The following is a 25,905-nucleotide window of genomic DNA, read 5'->3' on the forward strand; positions in this document are numbered from 1 at the left end:
TGTGAAACCTGCCGGAAATTAATCGGTTAAAACTGTACGTTTTCTCTGTATCATTAGGATTTTGGTGCCTTAAGCGCCAAAATCCAAATTTTTGTCCCCAAAAACCTGTGATTAGTGCTATTTATTTCACCCGATAAATAACAAAGCCCACAGTAGCATTATTTATCAGGTGAGATAAATTGCACTTTTATTGAAGCAAATTTGATTCAGGGCCTTGGTGTCTTTTGTCATATAATGGATGTATAATTCTGAAATACACATTTTTTCACCCAATATTTAAAAATGTATTTCTTTTTGCTGAGATTATAGGATATGTATAGGCGAATTTTGATTATCACATACAAATTCTAAAAGGCAAGTGAGGGAAAGTCAATAAACAGATCAGCCTAACCATAAATCTATAGACATATACGTTGAGATGCAATCTAATGTGAAGTCTATATTAAAGCATGACAGAAATAATCTATTGCTGGAAATATAACATTATACAATTATAAACATAAGCCAAACTTTTCACCACACCACTCAGTCTAACTACTGACAACACAGAGTCTGTATATCAGAGGGCCTTGAATGGAAGCAAAGGGTGGAGTGCACAAATACGGCTGTGCCTTTTTTACAAATTACCAATAGGTGCTGGCAGAACGCTGGCTGCTTCTGAATAGCTTACAAACCCGGTTATTTCCCAACACACAAATGAAAACCAGACTACTCCTGGATATAAACGTAGTTTCCTTTAATACACAAGATATTGACCAAGATATTGACCAAGTGACTTGATCCCTGTTAGATCTGACATCCTTGGTGTGGTATTCCACAGACCTTTTGATTTCACTCCCCTATTTTAGGTCTCTGTGCACTTTACCCCTGCTAACCAATGGTAAAGTGATTGTGCTCCCCCTTAAATGTGGTCAAATTGGCACATTTAAATTGCTTGTAAGTCAATAGCATATGTTATTACATGCACCTCAAGCCTGTAAATTAAATGCTCCTTGTGGGCAGCAGCGTTCCTTGTGTCATCCACTAAAGTAGCACTGTAAAACATGTATTAGACCAGCCATGGCAGCCTGTAGTGCAGTTTTAAACTCTCATTTTCGACCTGGTAAAACAAACTCTTTGCTAGACCTACACCTATATCTGACCCGAACTCAATCAAGTTGTGACGTTGACCTAGACCTGCACGACCAGATACCCATGACTGGCGATTTGTGCTCTTTGGCACTATTTTCACATACAACATTTAAAATTCAGAATTATGGTTTTGCTTATTGCCTTTCTTTCATTGTGGTGTTTTTTATTTATTCAATTTTGCTCTAAGTTTTTTAATTGGTTTGGGATTTTTCTTTCATTACATTTTCCCTTTATTACTATTTGAGTGCTGCATAAATACTTTACACATTGGCTCTAGCTTAAGCCTGACTGATTTTGTGCCAAGCTACCAGAGCATTAAGCACAGGTTTAGTTAGTGACTTTTGTGGTTGTCCCTGCCAAGGATTGTTGTGCGGTCTGCACAGGTAATCAGTCCACAATGGTACTGGGAACCAAGCACCCCATTGTAGTGCTTGACTCTCTCAGGGTAGCGAGGCAGAGTAGTGTAAGGACTACTCAGGTGAAGTGGTGTGGGTTAGTAATCACCATTCACTGGCACGCAAATATAATAGTAAATAAATGATTGTCCAGTCAGTACTTTTTTTAGAAAATGGAGACATAGATCTATTACACACACACAACTGAATACTACGCAATAATTTACCAATATGTGCATATAAGCATATCAAATACGTCTATTGGCTTGGTAAATGTTCAAGAGCAACAAACGACGTATTAAAATTATCCTTGCATACTGCAATGCAATAAGTAAAAATAATAAACCTGTGTAAATGCACTTATTAATGTTCATAGAGTGCTTTCACTGTGGTCACTAATCATGGACAACATTATTAAATCAATGAAGCACTTAAAGTGAGTAAAACATATGTTTTTGTATTTTTGCATATATTTCCGAACCATAAAAATGCAATTATAAAAGCAGACCCTAGGGAGTATCACATTTAAATTACATTGCATTGCAACCATAGCTTCGGCACCTAGAGAGAGTTTCAAAACATGTATCTCCTTTAATCACTTTCTGGCTCCAACAATGGCAACCTTAAACAGAACCCTTAAATAAAATAGTACAGACAGTGGTAGAGCAAAATCTCCAACCTTAGGAATGTTTGAAATCATTCAAGAAATCATGGGGGGGCACAGATTCACTAATCCTGCAAACTTAGGGTCTGTACTCTGCTAACAATTCCTTGGGAGGGAGTTGCTGTGCTCCTGCAGCCCCCATGCTGTTTTTTGTAACGTTGGTGGTGCTCACCCCCCATTTTAGGGATCACCACATGCTGCAAAATACCTAAACAACAAAGCCCCACAGGGCATCATGAGGTGCTTCTCTGGGAGCAGTGAATATTTAAGTTTTGGCTCTTGGGCTGAGCCGTAAAGCTTTTTCTTTCTGTTATTTTTCTTGAGGGGCGGCCAGCATCTTCTTTGTTGCCTGTGGGAACTTAGCTGCTCTTCTCCCCTGCTCGCTCCAGCAGGCAGAGATCCCTTTGTGTGCAGTGGCCACTCGTCCCCCCTAGACAGGGGCATGGGGAGTAGGGCAGGCCCATCGCGACTGGGGGTCACAACGGCGCGGATGTATGACGTTACAACACATGCTATTACAACGCATACCATTACAACGCATTTTTTACAACGCATATACTACTACAACGCTTTACTTTACAACAAATACTTTTACAACGCAAAACCTATTAAAATACTTAAAAGTTCTGTTACAACGAAATCTATTACAACGCATACCATTACAACGCGAACATTTTTTTTTTTTACTAAAAAGTACAATAAAATCTGGCACGTGATGCAGGGAAATTAGGGGTTTTAGGGTGGGGAAGTGAGAGACTATTGGCTATTGTACAACAATTTTCGTTGTGTGTGGCTATAGACTACCTGGAAAATCTTTCTAACATTCTTTCTTTCTAAAATTAGTTTTGTACTTACTTTCTTGCTTTGCTTCAAATTTAAATATTTTTAAATTACAATTGGCATACAATGTTTTTTTTTTAAAAAAAATTCAAACTTCAAAGTCGTTTTTTTTTTTTTTCAAATCTTCATTTCTAGCAAAACTACCAATGTGTTCAAATCTACTGTTCCATAATATTGGACCAATTTTTCAACAACCAAACGCCATTAGTTTAATTACTGAAAACTTCTTTATTAATTACCGGCCTAAAAATTCACCAAAAAACAAACTAATCAAAATTGTACATCTCAAGCCATTATCCAAAATGCACATTGCTGCAGAAACACCAATTTATATTCAATCATTAATTTCCAAAATTTACGAATACGCTATTATTTTTCTCTTAGAAATGAAGTTCAAAATCACTATTTTTAGTTCCGAAGTTAAGAAATAAACTTTGTGAACAGTAACTTTAAATAATTTTACAGTTACATACATTTTTTAAATGAACCAATACCTTTTTGCGACCCGACATAGGCATACATTAATGACATAAATGTGGACATGTTTTAAAACATTTATAACATCAATTAGTTTTTCCGCAACCTCTCCTTATTCTTTTCTTACTATATATGTATCACTATTAAAGGTTTAATCTATAATTAAAAGAGAAAATGTTTCCTACCTGGACGCAGATCAGCTTCCTGCTGCTTCCTCCTCCGATGCTCTTCAAAATGGCGCATTACGTCGACGCTCACGTCATTACGTCATCGCGCGCTTCAATGTTTATTACGGACTACTTTATTTAACAAATCTGTAAATAAATGTTTAAAAATGTAATTAAATTATTTATATGTTTTCTTAAAAAAGTACATTATTTTCAAAAAAACAATAAAAATATGGTTTATTTTTAAACTTTGTTTCAATACAGAAATATTTTATAAACATTATTTGTTTACTGTTATTATTTTTAAAAATTGTAATTTAATCATGTAAAATGTTATTTTTTAAATGTAAATTTACTAAATGTGTTCCTTACCTCGACTCTATTTTCTTTTTCCTTCCAAACTTGCGCATTCTTCTCTTTCTGATCCTTCTTTTCTTGTTCCGCGGGTTGTATATTCTAAAGCTGCCAAAATAAATGAAGGACAAATAAGCTCATAGACTTCAATGCAAAAGCGTGGGAACTTTTTTTTAAAGTAAGTTCTATTTTCTTTGCTCTTTTTTCTTTCGGTTTAATTATTTTTGAAATACATTTCTAATTACTCTTTCTATATTATAAATATGTTAAGTTTTTTATCTTTTATTTTTTTTAACATTTCTCTATTTTTATATTATAATACTCCAAAAGTACTCTTACTTTTTTTTTTTTTTTTTTTTTTTTTTTTTTTAAACCGTTTATTGCAATCTCAAAAATATACAAGTATGGGCCTACAACCTTCCGGCCGGCCGCTAGAATGACAGGAGCATACGACATACATACAAAAACACTGGGCGGTGCAGAGAAGCAGAATCAGGAGGTATCAGCGTCGTGGGCCACATCACTCTGACCCCACAATACGGTTTCATTTTATACACACAACACAAAAACCGCACCCGCAAGGCAACCCGCAATCGAAAGTAACAACACGTGCTCCCCGAATGGGGGACCCCAGCCATCCACAGGAGTCTAAAGAGGGGAAGGGGAACAGATCGAGGACTGGGGGAACTCCGTGCTCGGGGCTATGGAAAGGAGCCAACTAAGGGGACGGGGCTGGTGAGGCCGCAGGCAGCAATGGTGGCGCGCAGATACCCCCGCGGTAGGCGTTCCAGGGGCCCCATACTTTCACCCATGCCCCAGGCTTACCCCTCGCCACATACACCACCTTTTCTCGGAACATGCACCAATCCAAGTGTTCTTTCCAGGCCGACACCGCCGGGGGCCTCTGGGATCCCCACAGTTGAGCGATGTCACGCTTAGCTATCATATATCCCAGAGTCACCCATCGCGTCTGCGGAACCGAGCAGTCAGTTGGTTCCCACACATTCAGCAGGCATCTCCTCGCTTCAGGCAGCAGCGCGACATGCGTAACCACTCGCAGGACCTCATGCACACCACGCCAGAATCGCTCCACCTTCGGGCATTCCCACAAAATATGCAAAAAAGTCGCCAAAGCACCACACCCACGCTTACACAACCCATCCTCAGCATAGCCCATACGCAGAAGCCTTGGCCCCGTCATGTAAACCCGATGGAGTATCTTAAGCTGGACGAAGCGAAGGCGAGCCGGTATGGCCACCTCCTTCGGAGAGGCCACCGCGGAAATCCAGTCTTCATCGTCCAACTCCAGCCCGTCGGCAACCCAAGCCTCGCGGAGGCCAGTCAGCAAGCCCGAGCGATCATTAATCAATTTTTTGTAAATGAGGGAGATCGTGCTGTCCGGAACGTGGCCATCCAGCACTCTATCCTCCAGGGGGGAAGACTCCGGGATGGAGGCGACGTCTGGGAAGACTGAGCCCAGCGCGTGACGGACCTGCAAGTACCGAAAGTATTCACTGCTCTGCAGCTGAAACTCCGTCTGCAGCGTCTCGAATGTTTTAAATCCCCCCCTCGTCCAGAGGTCCCCCACTTTACTGATGCCGATCGTGTCCCACTTCTCGAAGCCCTTCGAGGTCCACAGGGAGCCCAACCTCTCAGATGCGTACAACGGTGATGCCCGGGTCAAACGGTCCTTCCACCCCATAGCTGCGTTAGCCGCGTGCCATACTCGCACCATGACACGCGTAGGTCCCGTCAGGCGGGGTCCGGGCGCGCCAGAGTAGAGCGCTCGATTATAGTCCCCACCAGGCAGGAGCATCTTGTCCATTTCAAATGCCGGGTTTAAGGCGGGCCCGTAAAGGCCATGATTAATTGCAGCTAACTGGGAGGCCCAGTAATACCGTTTAATATCCGGGAGGGCAATCCCCCCGTCGTACCATGGGAGCGTCAACTTCGCCAGGGCAATACGCGGCCTCCCGTCCCAGAACAGGCGGCGCTGTAGACTCTCCACCTCACGGAAGTAGCGCGCCGGGACTAAATCCATAGTATTCTGGAGAGCGTACAGGAAGCGTGGCAACGACATCATCTTAAACAATGCCGCCCGGCCGAGCGGCGAAAGCGGCAGGCGCCGCCAGCGCGCGACGTCCTCCTTCAAGCGCTGGAGGGGGGGAAGTAAATTCCGCTCGTAGCGGGCCTCCGGGTCCAGAGTAATGTAAACCCCCAGGTACCGAAACCCCTGCGAGACAATCTGGATCGGATAGCCCCGTGGGAGGACGGGAGCCTCCCCGGAAAGCACATACACACATGATTTAGCCCAGTTGATGACAAGGCCTGAGTTGCGGCCGAATGAGCGCAAAACATCAACCAGGACAATCAGTGATTTACGCGGGGAGGCTAGATACAAAAGGATATCGTCAGCGTATAGGGACACGCGGTCCTCATACTCGGGGGTCCAACGGAGACCACGGATGGAAGGGTGCCACCGCAGCCACTCCGCCAGGGGTTCCAAGGCCAGCGCGAACAGGAGCGGCGACAAGGGACAGCCCTGTCGCGTGCCCCGTCCCAGCTCGAATGGGACCGATACTCTTCCATTCACCACCACCTGCGCCAATGGGCCCGAATACAACAATTTGACCCAGCTGATGAACCCCGGGCCAAATCCAAACTTCGCCAGCATAGCCCAGATATATGGCCACTCGAGCGTGTCAAACGCCATGGTGGCGTCTAAGGACGCCAATATGGCCGGCTTCCGCACAAATGGGACACGCGCGAGCACCCCGTGCAAGCGCCGCAGATTAAGGGCCGTGTTGCGATGGGAAATAAAGCCGGACTGGTCTTGGTGGACCAAATCGCCCACCACGCCGACCAGCCGGTTGGCTAGCACCTTGGCGAGGATTTTGGGCTCCGCATTCAAGAGCGAGATAGGCCGGTAGGATGTAACCCGGTCTCGAGGTCTCCCTTCCTTGTGGATCACCACGATTGTAGCCAGACGTTGGTCCGGCGGGAGGGAGCCCAGCGAGTGGGCCGCCAGGAACATCGCACGGAGGTGGGGTGCCAGTACATCCGGTCGCAGCTTATACAACTCGATAGGGATGCCGTTCGGGCCCGTGGCCTTGCCGGATGCGACCGAGCGTATGGCGAGGGCAATTTCGTCGGAGGTAGGAGCGGCATCTAACGACACCCTGTCCTCCACCGAAAGGGAAGGCAGCGCGATATCCCTAAGCAGGGCATGGGAATCCTCCTCCGAGCAGGGAGAAACCGGGGAATACACCTCGCGGAAATAATCCGCGAAACAAGAGACAATATCTTCTGGCTCGGTGACACGCACACCATCCATCCTCTCAATCAGCGGGACCACACGACTCGCTCTCTCCTTTTTATCCAACCATGCAAGCAGTTTACCAGCCTTATCACCCACATCATACAGTCGCCCCTGCTGCTCTCTATAGAGGCCCCTGGCCGCCTCCGTGACGAGGGCCCTGTAGGCCGCCTGCTTAAGTTGTAGGACATGTAGTGCAGCGTCCGTCACCCCACCCTCTAGATCACCCTCCAAGTCAGCGATTTCGGCCTCCACCCGGGTCACCTCCTCCTGCTCGCGCTTCCGGGCGTGGGAAATAAAGGAGAGGGCCTCCCCTCTAAGAACTGTTTTGAAGGCTTCCCAAAGGGAGATAGCCGAAGGGACGGACCCCACATTCTCATCGAAATACCGCTGCAAGGATTTAATCAAATCAGCGTGAATAGTGGGGTCGCGCAGGTACCAGGCATTGATTGGAGCTACCCTGCCCTCCCCCCTCGGGAAGACATCAACGTGCAACAGGAGCGGGGAGTGATCTGAAATACCCCGCGCCAAATGGCGCACCTCTCCTACCCTCCCAACATAGGCCGCAGGGACAAGGACATAATCAAGTCGTGAGAGGCTACCATGGGCACCCGAGTGGAAAGTGTACTGCAGCTACGTGGGATGTTTTAAGCGCCAGCAGTCCACCAATCCCAGTGTATCTAAGAAGCCGGACAGCCACGCCTGCGCCCGGGGGAGGTCCCTAGGGGGGTGACGATCCACGGTCCCAGAAACCACCGCATTGAAGTCCCCCCCAACCACCAGAAGCCCCCCCGGAAGGTCAAGGAGGAGGCGCCCTAAGTCTGCAAAAGTCGTAGACTGTAACCCCGGTGGGACATACACTGATACAAAGACCACTACTTTACCCTCCATTCTCCCCACTAAGACAGTGTAGCGTCCCCTCTCATCATGGCGCACCTCGTCTATTTCCAACGGGAGCGAGTTCTTCACCATGATGCCCACCCCCCGCGAGCCCGACGTGAAGCCCGAGGGGGCCACCAAACGATAGCCACGTCGATTCATGGCACAAAAGGAATTACCAATAAGGTGTGTCTCCTGCAGAAAGACCACATCTGGCGAAAGTCGTTTCAAATACTGCAGGACCACACCTCGCTTAATCCTATCCCCCAGTCCGTTAACGTTCCAGGACAATAAAGTCAGGTCCCTACCCCCCATCACATACAGAAGCCATCATTCGTCCCCCGGAGAGCACCTTAAAAACACCAATACAATAAAGGGTTTGCCTTGCGGTAAAAACTAACAACACCCCACCCCAACCCACCCATCCCAACAGAACTCCCCCCTCCCTGCACCCCTGCATGAGCCCAAACAGCCCCCCCAAAGTGCAGTGTGCCTGTCGCCCCATGAATGATTAAACTAACTAGTCCCCCAGAGGAGGAGGGAGAGCCCCCAAGAGACCCCGTACCACCTCCACAGGAGGGAGACTTAACGAACAGTCAAAAAAGACGACAATGTTGTCCAGAGCGAGGCCTACTATTAATCCCTCAGTCCTGATCCGGCGAGCCCTCCCCTCCAACCGCGCCCCCCCACCCCCCCGGCCCCGATCCCCGGGCAAGGAGTCCAACCAGCCCCCAGCCGCCTCGGGACGATCAAAAAAGTGCGTGCGGCCATCCACCTCCACCCGCAACTTGGCTGGAAAAAGCATCGCATATTTGAGGTTCAAGTCCCGTAGACGACGTTTGACTCCGAGAAAGCTCAGTCTCTGCTTCTGGACCGCTGGGGTAAAATCAGGATAGAAGTTTACGTCCATATTGTCAAGTCTGACCGGTCCTTGTTACCTAGAAGCCTGAAGGATAGCGTCTCTGTCCCGAAAGTTGAAAATCCGGGCAATGAGAGGCCTCGGAGGGGCTCCGGCCTTAGGTCTTCCTCCGGGAACCCTGTGGGCACGTTCCACCGCAAAGAATTTACTCAGCCCCCGGGGCTGGAGATGGGTGAGAATCAGGTCCTCCACAAACAGGTCCGCCGCCGCCTCCTCACGTCCCTCCGGCACCCCGACAATGCGGACATTGTTCCTCCGGGCCCGACCCTCGGAATCCTCCAGTCGACGATCCATCAGGGCGCTCGCCTGGCCAAGCCGGCGCACCTCCTTTTGGAGGGCCGCCACGTCCGCTGTTAAGGCCCGAGGTGGTGTGGGCCAAAGAATCGACCCGGTCATTGGTCTTGGATAAATCAGCCCTCACCAGGCCAACATCCACGTGGACCGAGTCAATCTTTTGCGCCAGTGTGTCAAAGCGCTGGTCCACCGAGGCCTTCATCTCGGCGATAGCGCCCATGACATCTCGCAGGGTCAGATCCGCGGGCAGCGCAGGAGCATCAGTCGGGTCCTCAGGGGACCTACGCGGCACCTCGGGAGATCCCTTCTGGAGGGTGTAACGGTCCATGCTGTTGGACTGATGGGCTGCGCCACGGCGGGTCGATTTCACCTTTGCCCGGTCGCCATCTTGCTTTGTGGACATGGTTTCAGTCCCCAAATCGTGCCAATCACCTCGGAAAAGGCCGACAAACCAGTTCACGGGCTCCGGGGGGGGGCAACCACAGGTCCGCAGGACGGATCACAGCCGGCGGGCCAGCAGGGCACCCCAACGAGGCCACACCACCGCACACCGCCCCGCAACCCAACCTCGCCTACACAGCAAGGAGGGTGCAAAAGCGAAAGTGAAAGTGCGGGGTACGCGAGTCGCCCAGCGCTGCCCGCCGCTGTTGATCACTTTGTCTCCGGATCGCCCCGTAACTCCAATCCGGGGGGCCGGCGTGGAGAAGGCCGCAAACCTCAATCGGTGCTCCCGCCGGTGTCCGAGGTCCAATTTGGAAGCGAAAAACGGGTGACACCTCAGCTCGGGCTCACCAACACAGTCCCCTCATCTAGGACAGGATATTTTCAGGATTTATGTAGGAGGTCACGGAGGTCCTCGGGAGCCTCGCACCTACGCGGCCATCTTGGTTGCGCGCTCTCTTACTTTTTTTAAAACTTTTTTTACAAACATTACACTTTATATAAGAATGTTAAAAATACTCAAGTATTAATCTTTCATATTACTAATATTAATTTATTTTGTTATTGATATTAATTTTTAATTAATGCTCTAGTATTCATAATTTATAATAATTTTAATTTTTATTTTTATTACATATTTATTTAAAATTAAAATTACTCAATTAATACTTTCTCATAATACAATTCATTTATTAATAAAATTATATTTTTTTTAATTAACTTAAAAAATACTCTTTGATTTTTTAAAAATACTCTAGTATGAATCTTTCATAATACTATTTTTTAAATAAATTTTTATATATATTTTTTAAGAAAGCTCTAGTATAAATAATTTATAATAAATCTATTTTTAAATTATTTACATATTATAATAAAATTAAAAATACTCAAGTATTAATTTCTCATAAGACAAATCATTTATTATTTATTTTTTATTTATTTAATTTAACTTAAAATATACTCTTGGAAATTAGAAAAAACTCAAGTATTAATCATATATTTATTTAATTTAACTTAAAATATACTCTTTGTGATTAGTAAAATACTCAAGTATTAATCTTTTGTTAAACTACTCACATTTTTAATTTTTTAAAAATTAAAAAATAAATTATACTCATTAATTTCTCTAACATATTTAACAAATATAGTAATTATTTTAAATTATACATTATTTTTTTATTTTGTTACAAATCTAAATATTAAAAAAAAACGCGTTGTAATAGTATATGCGTTGTAACAGTACTTACCATATAACAGCATGCGTTGTAAATGCATGCGTTGTAAAGGCTTTTTCAAAGAATGCGTTGTAATAGTATATGCGTTGTAAAAGTACTTACCATATAACAGCATGCGTTGTAAATGCATGCGTTGTAAAAGCTTTTGCGTTGTAAAAAATGCGTTGTAATAGCATAGCGTTGTAAAAGTTGCGTTGTAAAGGTTGTTTCCCCAACGGCGCTCCCCTCTGATCTCCTGTACTTCAGTGGGCCTGGGATGGGGTCTTAGTTGCCTTTACCAATCAGAGCAGCGCAGTGATGGGCCCCCCCGGGTCAAGAGAGAGTCTGAGGAGGGAGCTCACCCCCTCCCTGCAATGATTATAAAATTTTGAATTCTGCGCTGACACCCAAGATCTGGCCCACACCTGAGATAGAGAAAGAAACAGCAGTGGAGCCCCATGCGCTTCATTGCTGGTAAAAGGTCAAAGGTTGCCAACTTTACAGTGTCATAACTCAGGCCAGTTAGATCAATTGTGACAAACCTGGGCTCATTTTACACCTGGTGGTGAGCCCCCAATACCAGGGACAGTTGCAGCAGAACTCCTCACCGCCAAAGTGGTGCAGCATACAGGGAGCTGGTTCTCCTGACTCCCAATGCCAGCCTTCCTCCCGGTCTTAGTTTTTGGGTGCAAAAGTTCAGGGCTTTCCCCTAACTCATCCTCAGGTTGGGCAAGAGGGCCAGCTTCACTGGCCCTTAGGGAGACCCACTGGTCCTGAAATCAACTGGGCAGAGTCCTTAGTCCTTTCTGGTCATCAGGGGATACTTCCTTCTGATTGCGTATGGCAGTTTCAGGATGCAGCAGTGAAGTGCAGAAAAATCACCAGCCAAGAGAGAGTCTCCTCTTGTGCAAGAGGTTTTAGAGAGGAGAAGAAGGTTCCAGAAGTCAGGCACCCCTGGCCAATCCTAGGGTGCACATTATCTCTTCACCCCAGTCCCAACTCTCCAGCACAGCATGCAGAGAAAGTTCAAAATGGCATCATCCAGGAGTCACTAGTCTCATCTGCTCCTGTGATCTCATCTCCTCTCATCACTACCAGGGTCTTGCACATCAAAATTTCAAAGAGAGCGCCCTCTTGGGTTGGCTCCAGTTCTTTAAACTCCCTCCTTTGATAAATGGGCTTGGGCAGGCCCATCCCTGGTACAGTGTGACAGCTGATTGATCGATGCAGATCATTTCATGAGTGAATCAGATCATTTCAACCCACCCCTTTACTCCCCAGGAGCTGCGTAAAGTACTGTTAATTATTCCCTTTGTGTGGGGTGGCCTTTGTTCCTGTTTCTGGAGAGAAATGTAATTAACTGGGCACAGCATGGTGACAAAAGCCCTGGACACTGATCCTGAGCTGAGTCAGTGAAATATGACAATTTTGGATGACCTATAAAGTGTACAGATATCATTTTAGAAATTGCAGAATTCATTTCTACACACAGATAATTCGATGTGCCCATAGTCTCTGTATAAACTATTTCTTACAGGTATGGGCGACACAGAGTTATGAGCTCAGCACAATGAACTACACCAAAGCAATATGAAAAACAATGTTTTTGTGGGGCACCAACCCAAACATTTCTGACAATATTGGACCCGCATTCTGTCCTTTTGCTGCCTTTTGTGGCCCTTTGCTGCCTGTGTGACGGGGGCACCACAAGCTTCAGGAATCTTCGCGGCCGGAGCTGTCTGCATCATGACTAAGCACCTAGAGGCGCTTTTAAACTGGGCATGGGGTCCCGCAGCACGGGACCCGCATTCAGCCCTTTTGCTGCCTTTTGCTGCCCTTTGCTGCCTGTGTGACGGGGGCACCACAAGCTCCAGGAATCTTCATGGCCGGAGCCGCCTGCATCATCACTAAGCGCCTGGAGGTGCATTTAAGCCGGGCGCAGGCCCCCGCAGCGGGGGACCCGCATTCAGCCCTTTTGCTGCCCTTTGCTGCCTGTGTGACGAGGGCACCACAAGCTCCAGGAATCTTCGCAGCCGGAGCCACCTACGTCATCACTAAGCACCTGGAGGCGCTTTTAAACCGGGCACTTGCTCCCGCAGCGCGGTACCCGCATTCAAACCTTTTGCTGCCCTTTGCTGCCAGTTTGAGGGGGCACCACAATCTCCAGGAATCTTCGTGGCCGGAGCCGCCTGCATCATCACTAAGCGCATGGAGGGGCTATTAAACCAGACGCGAGCTCCTGCAGCGCGGGACCTAGATTCAGCCCTTTTGCTGCCTTTTGATGCCCTTTGCTGCCTGTGTGACGGAGGGCACCACAAGCTCCATGAATCTTTGAGGCCGGAGCCACCTGCATCATCACTAAGTACCTGGAGGCGCTTTTAAAACAGGCGCGGGCTCCAGCAGCATTCATGGTCAGATGTTGAAATTTCTACACCCCCCAAGGTAGCAAACAGGATAAATATAACCACTAGGGGGCAGGAGTCCAAAACAAGGTGTGACAGTAATAGTGAGCCACCTTCCAAAAAAAGAAAGGGTTGGGGGCCTCAGAAACAAAAACAAAAATCGCCAAAGGTAACAAGATGCGAAACTATAACTGCCGATAGAATCAGTAAGCAGGGGGTCTGTTTAACTTTGAAGACAAACCAGCCCACCAGACTACCCCCAAGATCAAATGAGGAGGACTTTAGGAAGAGGCTTGAGACAATGGTATCAGTTTTATTTGATCCATTGTCATACAAATTATCACAAATTGAGGAGACACTCCCCAAATTGGAGGGGCTGGTTACAAATATTTGCCCACATTCTGGTAGAGAACTTTATCTTTTGGTAGACAGGGGGCAGGGAATTGGGGTAACTCCACCTGTAACTAACCCTGAGAGTGGACAAGTACCCCATGCAGTCACTCACAGCAGCACTGCCGAAGCATTAGCCCTAGCTCAACCTCCCTAACAAGTTGTAACATCTTTATCCTCAGAATATACAGGGCATTTACGTAGCTCAATGGGCCCAGGCACTGCATGTACACAGGTTGCTAACACCTATAATAGGGCCTCAACAAATATAAGGATACCTAAACTGAGAGAACCAGGTGTAAGATAGCCAGCAGTCTAGTAGCTGGGGAGGGCGGAACCAAGGGGTCAGGGGGAAGAGGAGGAGTCACTTGGAGAGAGGGCAGTTAGGATAGGGACAGTGCTGGTGTACGACGTAAGAATAAAGCTCCATAATAATACCAAGAAGTGTCTGTGGTTTCATTAGTAGCGCGACGCTACAGCTGGCGACGAGGGTGGGATCACCCAACCCCACTGACCACAAGACTGTACGAGGCGAGCCGAGCCGATCGCGTTGGAGCGCGCTGCACGCGGGACGCGTGTGATTGGGAAGGCGCTGGTGAGCGCAAAAGTCGGGAGCCCACCCCGAACCTGTCGTGCACCCAAAAGCAGAGAGAGGAGTGCCCCAGCACCTGAGACGCTGTCCCCAGGAGACTGTCAGCGAGCGCTGTCGAGCGCGTTGAAGTGCGAGCTGAGAAAGCTCGATGCCGGCAAACCTCACGCTTGATGCGTGAGTTTCGGCCCGCCAGTGTGAGGAAGATCGCGGGAAACGGCAAGAAAAGGCGGGAGCCCACCCCGATCTCACCTGAGCTGTAGCAGTGAATGCAGAGCAGGACTGGAGGTGTGCCACCAGCCAAAGATGACCGCTGGTGAGTCCGGAATGAAGAGGGCTGAATGTGGGCATTGAGAGGAAGCCTCGTGTGTGCAGGGACGGCGGCCATCTTGGAGTCAGGCAGGCTCTCGAGACAGACCCCTAAGACGTTTGGGAGCGGCCATTTTGAAGTCAGGCACGCCACAGTAGAAGCAAGCACTGGCAAGACCAAATAAACAAGCATTGGTGCAAAAGGCACAAAACAAGCATTGGCAAGGGAAAGGCAAACAAGCATTGACAAGAGCAAGTAAGCACTGGCAAATGCAAACAAACAAACACTGATAAAACGAAATAAAGAAGCATTGGCACGAATAAATAAACAAGCATTGGCGAGAACACAGCACGAAATTAGACTCATCAAGGAAGTGGAAAAAAAGACATCGAGGAAATTGCAACATCACCACGACGGAAGCCCCTGGCTGTGGGAGGATCGCACCTGCGAGCCCCGGAATACCTGACTGTGACCACAGGAGGGAGCATGGGCCCCAAGTGGCAGGAGTGGTTAGAGGATTTCGAGGACTACATTGAGGGATCCAAGGTGACGGAAGACGAAGAGAAGCTAATTGCCCTTCGCAATCTCGCAGGCCGAGAAATAAGCAGAATAATAAAGGATCTTCCGCCTGCTGAAACAGGGACATATGACGATGTGCGGGACGCACTGAACAAAAAATTCCTTCACAAAAGAAATGTCGATTATGAGCGCCATGCATTCCATCAAGCACGCCAAGGAAAGGAGGAGGCGATGTGTGCGTTCATCACGAGGCTGCGACGGCTGTCGAGATACTGCGAGTTCGAAAGGTTCTCGCCGGAGGCGGCCATCAAATCGCAAATTATAACAGGTTGCCACTCAGAGACACTTCGGCGACGGTTATTGAGGAAGCCTCATGACTTAGAAGAGATTGAAGAGATGACTCGCATCTACGATCAGGCGGAGGAACACGCTGCCACCATTGAAACAGGTCACAATGTCAGCCATGAGCAAGCGCATCGTGTCCAGGCACGCCCGAGTGACAGAAGAAAATACTCCCCGGAGAACAACTGGAGGTCTAGCACATCGTCTCACCAACGGCGTCCGGAGTATGGAAGAAGGGACACCCGGCGAAGAGACAGGAAGACTGAAAGGATTAAGCGATGTTACCGATGTGGACGTGACTATCCTCATGTGGGCACCTGTCCGGCCATGGGTCAACGGTGCAGGAAATGTGGGCGGTCCAATCACTTTGAAGCAATGTGTGGGGACTACCACCGAAATAAGCGGAGCGAACAGACAAGGTCGTCCCGATCAGACACCCGAAAACATCACATACGGGCTGTTCAAGGAGAAACTGTGCGGTCCCCAGGCTCATCTCACTCTAGCCGGGAATCACGCCCGTCGTGTTGGGAACGACGATCTCCATCCCGGGACTCGAGCTCCTCATCATCCTCCCGAGACTCCGCATACACAGTGGAGTACCTGAACATGATTGCAGATCCCGATCAGCTGAAGAAATATCCGCGACTAGACATTAAAGTGGGGAATCACAACACTAAATTTGTCATGGATAGCGGTGCGTCACTGAACTACATTCCAGTTACAGAACACGACAAAATGGTTCCGAAGCCTCCACTGACGTTTGCACCGGTCCGCGTGTTCACGTGGATGTCTGACAAACCACTTCCTTGCCTGGGCAAATTTCACACAACGCTCACGCACGGCACCATCACCATACAGGCGGTCATACACGTCATCGAAGGGCCTGAGGCCGACTGCCTCCTCAGCCTCCCCACGGCCGAACGACTTCGTCTGGTGGAGATTCTTTTCAAAATCAACAACACACAGGACTATGTCACCAAGTTTCCTGAACTCTTTCATGGTCTGGGCAAGCTGAGAGGTTGCCAGGTTCGGCTGCACATCAATGAACAGGTCAAGCCTGTTGCGCAGCACCCGCGACGGGTTCCCTATCATCTACAACAGGCGGTTGAAGAGGAACTTCAGGAACTGCTCGCAGCGGACATCATCGAGCGCACTGATGGACCGACGCCATGGGTATCCCCAGTGGTCATCGTGCCGAAAAAGGGGACCCCCAACAAAGTGAGACTGTGCGTCGACATGCGGTTGCCCAATACCGCAATTGAACGCGAGCGACACCCCGGACCACACCTGAGCGATATGATCGCTGCTCTAAATGGCGCAAGGGTGTTTTCAAAGCTGGACCTGAATAAAGGTTATCACCAGTTGGAACTGAATGTCAAGTCTCGCTACATCACCACGTTCGCTACGCACCTAGGGCTGTTCCGGTACAAACGGCTGAGCTTTGGTGTCTCGTCCGCTGCGGAGATTTTTCAGGAAGCTATCCGCCAGGTCATCCAACACATTCCGAACACGCTGAACTACAGCGATGACATCCTGGTCTATGGAGCGGACGTGACCGAGCATGACATCGCTCTTGATCGTGTTTGCCATGCTCTGCTGGGCGCAAATCTGACGCTGAACAAAGAGAAGTGTGAATTTCACAAGGCCACTCTGAAGTTCTTCGGTCATATCTTCTCTGATGAGGGCATGAAGCCTGACCCGGATAAGATTGCGACATTGAATAACACCAACAGCCCGCAGGACGTCAATGATTTGCGATCCTTTCTAGGGATGGCCAGCTATTGTGCCCGCTACATCCGGGACTACGCGACCATCAGTCACCCACTTCGAGTCCTGACCAAGCTCGGTCAGCCGTTTGACTGGACACCTGAGTGTGAGAGGGCGTTCAAGGAGATAAAACGGGCGGTGGAGTCGGCCGACAGCCTGTCCTATTTCAATCCACGACGGAAAACAGAGATCACTGTCGATGCCAGCCCCGTTGGCTTAGGTGCCATTCTGGCCCAATATGATGACGACGCTGACCAGAGGCGGATCGTTGCATATGCCAGCCGCAGCCTGTCGGATCCTGAGAAGAAGTACTCACAGCCGGAGAAGGAAAGTCTTGCTGTAGTGTGGGCGTGCGAACATTTCCACGTTTTCATTTATGGCAAGCACTTCACCCTGATTACGGATCATCAGGCGCTTCTCACCATATACGGCAACCCCAAGTCCAAGATGCCGCCGAGAATTGAGAGATGGGGTCTCCGGCTTCAGGAGTACACGTTCACAATTATTCATAAACCAGGGAAGGCGGAGAACCCGGCTGACTATATGTCTCGTCACCCTCAACCATCTGTGGAATCGAGTCCATCGATTGCCGAGGAATATATTCACTTCGTGACTGATCGAGCACTGCCGCCGGCCATCCCCATGGAAGCCATTCGGGAGGCCACTGCTCAGGACGCCATTCTGCAATCAGTGGTACACCGGATCCGCATGAATAAATGGAGACATACGACACCAGAAGAAGACGCTGATGCGACCATCCGGAAAGAGATACAGGCATTCCGGCATGTATGTGAGGAACTCTCAGTCACCACGGAAGGAATCATCCTAAGAAGCCACCGACTCGTCATCCCCAGTCAGCTGCGACAGGGAGTCATCGACTTGGCTCATGAAGGCCATAGAGGGGTGGTGTCCACGAAGAGAGCCCTACGGGAACGTGTCTGGTTCCCTTTCCTGGATCAAATTGTGGAATCCACGCTAAAGGACTGTCATCTCTGTCAGCTAACCAGCCAATGCAATCCACCGGCACCGCTGCAGATGACCACTTTACCCAGTGGAGTATGGCAAGAGATTGCCATCGACTTTTATGGGCCACTGCAGTCTGGCCAATATGTGATCGTCATAATCGATGAATACTCGCGTTTTCCCATAGCTCAAATAATTTCATCTACTAGCGCCTCTTGTACTCTCAAAGTACTAGACGATGTATTTGCAACATGGGGTGTCCCCAGAGAGGTCAAAACAGATAATGGGCCCCATTTCAATGGACAGGAATTCAGCGCCTTTGCAAAGCACATGGACTTCAAACATCGGAAAGTCACGCCGCTCTGGCCCCAAGCAAATGGCACCGTTGAGAGGTTCATGGCCACGATTAAAAGGACATTTCAGCAGGCGTCCGCCGAGAAGAAAGAACTCCAGGTCGCTCTGACGGAAGTTCTCAGAGCATACCGGACAACACCACACTCGACTACTGGACAATGCCCTGCCACCCTCATGCTAGGGCGACCAATGAGGAACCGCATCCCAACATGGGAGGGCGCTTTGCAAGCTGTATCACCAAGCCTCCTCCATCAGGAAATAGTAGTGACGGACAAGCACCACAAAGACAAAATGAAATCGTACGCTGATGCAAAACGAAGGGCGAGGTCTCCGTCCTTGCATGAAGGTGATCTTGTTCTCGTCAAACAGGAACAGTGAAAAAAAACTGACTCCCGGTTCCGTGATGAGCCACTGGTAGTTACCCGCCAGAAGGGCACCATGTTGACCGCGGAATCTGAGCAGCGCAGAATAACAAGAAATGTTTCCCATTTCAAGAAGTGTCTGCAGGACACAAATGGATCAGGGAAAGACATGACTCTCTCACCGGCAGGTGAAGAACCTGACCTTATCAATGCTGGGGACCGAGGTCAGCAAAGTGAGCCAGTGGCGAGTGCGTCCACCGGGACCATGTCACTGCGGCCACGTCGGGAGATCCGGCCACCCCAGAGACTCATCGAAGAGATGGACTAGAGCACTGTTGCTCTGTTATTTTATGAAGAAAAGGGGAGATGTAAGATAGCCAGCAGTCTAGTAGCTGGGGAGGGCGGAACCAAGGGGTCAGGGGGAAGAGGAGGAGTCACTTGGAGAGAGGGCAGTTAGGATAGGGACAGTGCTGGTGTACGACGTAAGAATAAAGCTCCATAATAATACCAAGAAGTGTCTGTGGTTTCATTAGTAGCGCGACGCTACACCAGGGAGCGACATGAACACTCAGAACTCTCAAAGGTCTAACCTAAGACGCTCTATAAATCCCAATCAGACCCTTCATCTTCCGCCGAAAGCAACACCCTACACCATTGTGTTGGCAAATGTCCCCACCTTACCTCTTCATGTCCCTGAACATTGGACGTGCGCTGCGGTATTGATGCATCACAACTTTTTGAATGCCTGCTGTGTTTTAATATTAATGGTTTGCTGAATTTGCACTTTGCTCGAGGAAAACCATTCCTTTGAAATCTTTTAACTCTTTTAACACCCTTTGTTGAACTGCGACCACGGTGTCCATCTGTAAGAGCGGGCCCGCAACCTCAGGTCAGCGTTCTAGCCATTCTCTGCTCCCCGCCCATAAATACCGTGATGTGCCAACCATGCAGCGAGTAACGTGCGCTGCTGTATTGCTGCATCACGACTGTTTGAATGACTGCTGTGTTTTAATATTAATTGTTTGCTGAATTTGCACTTTTCACTTGGCTCGAGGAAAACCATTCCTTTTAAATCTTTTTAACACCCTTTGTTGAACCGCAACCGTGGTGTCCGCCTGTAAGAGTGGGCCCGCAAGCTCACGTCAGCGTTCTAGCCATTCTCTGCTCCCCGCCCATAACTACCATGATGTGCCGACCGCGCAGCGGGTAACGTGCGCTGCTGTATTGCTGCATCATGACTGTTTGAATGCCTGCTGTGTTTTAATATTAATTGTTTGCTGTATTTACACTTTGCACTTTGCTCGAGGAAAACCATTCCGTTTAAATCTTCTTTTAACACTCTTTGTGGAACCGCGACCGCGGTGTCCGCCTGTAAGAGCGGGCCCGCAAGCTCAAGTCAGCGTTCTAGCCATTCTCTGCTCCCTGCCCATAAATACCGTGATGTGCCGACCGCGCAGCAAGTAACATGCGCTGCTGTATTGCTGCATCACAACTGTTTGAATGCCTGCTGTGTTTTAATACTAATTGTTTGCTGAATTTGCACTTTGCACTTTGCTTGAGGAAAACCATTCCTTTTAAATCTTTTTAATCTTTAACACCCTTTGTTGAACCGCGACCGTGGTGTCCGCCTGTAAGAGCGGGCCCGCAAGCTCAGGTTAGCGTTCTAGCCATCCTCTGCTCCCCGCCCATAAATCCGTGATGTGCCGACCGCGCAGCAGGTAACGTGCAGTGCGGTATTGCTGTATCACAACTGTTTGAATGCCTGCTGTGTTTTAATATTAATTGTTTGCTAAATTTGTACTTTCCACTTTGCTCAAGGAAAACCATTCCTTTTAAATCTTTTTAATCTTTTAACACGCTTTGTTGAACTGCGACCACAGTGTCCGCCTGTAAGAGCGGGCCCACAGCTCAGGTCAGCCTTCTAGCCATTCTCTGCTCCCCGCCCATAAATACTGTGATGTGCCGACCGTGCAGCGGGTGCGCCTTTGCGCCCGTCCACGTCCCAGAGGCGGCAGGGGCACGCCTCGCCAATGGAGATTTCCCGGCTGATTGTAAGCCCCTTTGCTATAGCGGGTTGCAGCTCATGGCCATGGGTAGGAGAGTGAGCTGCCGCTCCCTCGTGCCCTTGCCCGAAGACTTTCATAGTCTGGCCTGCACCCATTGCGGCTGGGTTTCGTCAAACTTAAACACAAGGGAGACCCCGGAAAATACAGGCAAGCCTGCCTGTAAAGGGACCAAGCCTGTTAATGAGAAGGGCAATTTGAAAACCATGCTTCTCAATACACGATCCCTGAACAAACATGCCCTCCAAATCTATGATTTACTCATGGAAAAGAGACTGGACCTCCTTTTCCTAACAGAGACATGGCTCCGCGAAGCATCGAATCCCACTATTGCTTCGGCCATCCCTCCGGGCTGTCTGTTGCTTAGAAAGGATCGGACGACGGGTATTGGGAGCGGTATGGCCATCATTTTTAAACATCATCTTTCATGCACCATGGTTTCTATCGATGACAAAGCGGGGGCCGAGAGTCTGGGATTCCACGTAAGGGTAAAAACCAAAGGGGATGATGGACGGAGTGTTGAACATTGCAAGCACTCACCCCCAGTCAACTGATCTGGGTATAATCCATCACCGTTCTTCCGGTCCAGGGAAGACATGGCTTGGCAGTTCGGGCTGGACTGTTCCCATGAGGCACAGGGTCAGACTGATTTGCATATGGCCATGTCTGAACTGGGGTGGCAGAGTGGGCTAAAGAACGGTGATGGCTTAAACCCAGATCAGTTGACTGGGGGTGAGTGCTTGAAATGTTCAACACTCCGTCCATCATTTCCTTTGGTTTTTGCTTTGTTCGCCATAAGTTGGTAGGGTATGCTCAGACGTGAGTCCCTTGCTCACTTTGCCACTGGATTCAAGCAAGCCTGGCTGAAGACGGCTGAAATGCCAGAAACCGGTCCTAGGAAGCTTGTTTCCGGTCCAGGGAAGACATGGCTTGGCAGTTCGGGCTGGACTGATCCCATGAGGCACAGGGTCAGACTGATTTGCATATGGCCATGTCTGAACTGGGGTGGCAGAGTGGGCTAAAGAACGGTGATGGATTAAACCCAGATCAGTTGACTGGGGGTGAGTGCTTGCAATGTTCAACACTCCGTCCATCATTTCCTTTGGTTTTTGCTTTGTTCGCCATAAGTTGGTAGGGTATGCTCAGACGTGAGTCCCTTGCTCACTTTGCCACTGGATTCAAGTAAGTCTGGCTGAAGACGGCTGAAATGCCAGAAACCGGTCCTAGGAAGCTTGTTTCCGGTCCAGGGAAGACATGGCTTGGCAGTTCGGGCTGGACTGTTCCCATGAGGCACAGGGTCAGACTGATTTGCATATGGCCATGTCTGAACTGGGGTGGCAGAGTGGGCTAAAGAACGGTGATGGATTAAACCCAGATCAGTTGACTGGGGGTGAGTGCTTGCAATGTTCAACACTCCGTCCATCATTTCCTTTGGTTTTTGATTCCACGTAAGGGTGTCAGCGCAACAATCTTCAGACCACCCGGCCCTGCGGGCCAGTTCCTTGACTCTATCAGCAATGCTGATGCTCCTCTGGCCATTAATTTTAAACACTGCCTTGTTTTAGGTGATTTTAATATCCATATGGATAATTCACCAAACAGAAGCCTATTAAACTATGTGACTCACTAGCTCTTTTTAAAATGACTCCTTATGTCCTTCAGGCGACTCATGAGAAAGGACGTTTTTTAGACCAGATTTTCTCTACTGATCAAATTGTGACTTCTGCTCCGGTTCCAGTAGTATGGTCCAATCAGTCGATGATCGATTTCACGATTGAGAAGGCACATAACTCCTGTAAATTCCAGGGGAGGCCTCCCTGCCACAGCTTCAGGCCTTTTAGCCAAATTACAGCTGAGGCTCTCACTACCGCCCTCAGCAACAACCTGATCCCCTTCCAAGGGAACGTGGAAGAGGATGCAGAAGGGCTGAACAATTGACTCCAGCTTTGTTCTGATGAGCTCGCCCCCTCCTCTGTGAGACCTGTCAAGGCCTCAGGCGCCTCAGCACCATGGTTTACAGTCACCTTCAGAAAAAGCAAGAGTGACTGCAAACGCTGAGAGAAGGCATGGCAATTTTTTTTTAGCCCAGCTGATAAATTAACCTATAAATAGGCACTGAAGGTGCACTATAAAAAGTCTTAGAAGGGAAAAAACGTTTCATCTCCTCAAAAATAGCACAGTCTGCTAACCAAAGTAAAGACATTTTTAAGACAGTGAAGGAATTTTTATCCCCAAGCGCCATTCAAGGCCTTTTACTCCCAACAGAAGCCTGGACAAACCATTTGGCCTCCTATTTCTACGAAAAAATTAAAACCATTCAAGACAACTTTTCTCTGCTGCCGAGGATGAAATGTGAGCGTTTTTCACCCCGCCAACACAGCCAAGGGGCCCGCTGCTCACGCAGTTTCCCCCTATGTCTTTAGAGAATTCTCTGGAAATCATGAAGGCCCTTAAATCCGGTTCCCCGTCTGACCCCTGTCCAGTCAAATTGCTGGCCTCACTAGCTACGTTAAATCGGATTCTTAACGCCTCTTTGAAGTCTGGTCTTGTCCCGGACAGGTGAAAGAATGCCAAAATACTACCCCTATTAAAAAAACTAAGGGCGGATCCGGAGCTAGCATCAAATTATAGGCCAATCTCTCGGCTTCCCTTTTTCTCGAAGGTACTGGAAAATTATGTTAATGGTGTTATCACCACATATGCGGAAACCAATCAAGTTTTCCACCAAAGTCATTCCGGTTCAAGGTCTAATTTTAATACAGAAACTGCGCTTCTAGAAGTCTCGGAGGTCATCCACGAGACCTTAGACAAGGGGGGAAAGGCCGTGCATATACTGCTGGATTTATCAGCGGCCTTCGATACCATGCCCCATGATCAGCTCCTCCTGAGACTCCAAGAATGCGGCTGTGGGGGCACGGTTCTCCGATGGTTCTCCTCTTTTCTGAAAGACCGACAACAAACGGTCTGGTCTCCTCCTTTTCCAGTGCACATTTTCTCCCTAAAGGTGGGGGTCCAGCAGGGTTCAATTCTTAGCCCCACACTTTTTAACCTTTATATGACCCCCTTGGCGCATCTGGTTGAAGCCCATGGAGCCAAGATCGTGTCATATGCGGACGACGCGGAATTGCTCTACCCTTATGATAAGAAGACAGATTTTAGAGGGGAAGTGATAAACTCTTGCCTGTCAGAAGGGTTTTTCTGGTTCCAACTCTACCAACTTAAGTGTAATCATGATAAGTTGGAAATTATCCTTTTTGGTCTCCCTTCAGACGATGTGTGGCGAAACTGGTGGCCGCAGGACATGTCTCCCCCCCACCGCCTCGGTAAAGACCATTAAAAATTTAGGAGTCAGGATGGAGGATAATTTATCCATGAACGCCCAAGTACAAGCTATAGGAGGCTCTTGTTTTGGAGTGCTCAAAATGTTGAAGCAGTTCTTGCCTCTTCTGTCGGTGGCACACAGGAAAACTGTGGTCCAGGTGCTGGTCCTATCCAGGCTGGGCTACGTCAACGTTCTCTATTTTGGCATCCCAGAATACCTGTTGACATGCCTACAAGTAGTCCAGAATGCTGCGGCCAGAGCAATACTTATGTTGGGCTCAAGAACATGGATATCTACCCACCTGAGAACCATGCACTGGCTGCCGATCCGTAAGAGGATAGTCTTTAAAGCCATGGTCTTGGCCTTCAAATCTCTTCATGGGATGGGGGCCTCTACCTGAGGAAGAGAGTCCAATTCTACTACCTGCGTTGTTCTCTGAGGTCTGCAGCACTTCAGTTAGCCCGCATTCCTAAATCTGCCCATGCTCGAATTAGGTACCTTCCAGGTACAAGCAGCGCAACTTTGGAATAAGCTGCCGCTGGCACTCAGACAGATGCAGGAGCTTCTTCTTTTCAGGAAGTTACTGAAAACCTGGATATTCTAGCAATAGCGTGAAATTTGCCAGTTCAGAGTTCACAGTTAACCCCACCCAGCATGTTCAGCGCCGGGACACTCTTTGGAGTAGCCGTGCGCTTTATAAATCTCTAATAACATAACATAACATAACATAAAAACACTGAGGAATAAGTCACTACACCTACTGAGTGTCAGAACAGGTTTAACCAATATTCTCTTTACAGAGTTCAAAATGGCTAGAAGAATAGGATGGGTTGGCAAAACAAATAAGCTTCTAGCAGGTGATTGTGTGGTTTTAACCTTTAGGTCCCCGAATTTGGTACCGTTTATCCTTGACAGGGCAGGCAACCAGTTCATTATGGCCCAGGAAATTAATATCTTACCACTAGGGTATTTTTACCGACCACCAAAGGTTTTTTGGAATAAACCGTTGGAGGAGGGCCAACTAGGTAACCTGCAGCATAGATATAGGGTCCCTGTTAGTAACCGTTTTGATACATTTAACACCCTAGAAGATATAGACTGACTACCTCATTCTAATGATACTTACCCTATGCATAATTATGACCCTAGCAACTATAGTACTGGAAAACTACCCAAAAATAAAACTACTGCTGATTATACGCAAAAACAAATGAATAATTATCCCTTACCATTGGTTATAACCAAGTGGAGAGAAGAGTCATTGGGTGCCAGTAACCAGAACGTGTCCCTTGAACCCATTATATCCACAAGTTCAAAGCAGAGACCAGTTAACAACTCTGAAACTTCTCAAAATAATCTTGCCGTATCAAAACCCTCAGGTAACAGCGACAGCATCACCTGTAACCTTGTTTTCTGGAACATCTCAGGTTT

Source organism: Triturus cristatus, chromosome 11 (assembly GCF_964204655.1).
Source record: "Triturus cristatus chromosome 11, aTriCri1.1, whole genome shotgun sequence".
Taxonomy (NCBI): domain Eukaryota; kingdom Metazoa; phylum Chordata; class Amphibia; order Caudata; family Salamandridae; genus Triturus; species Triturus cristatus.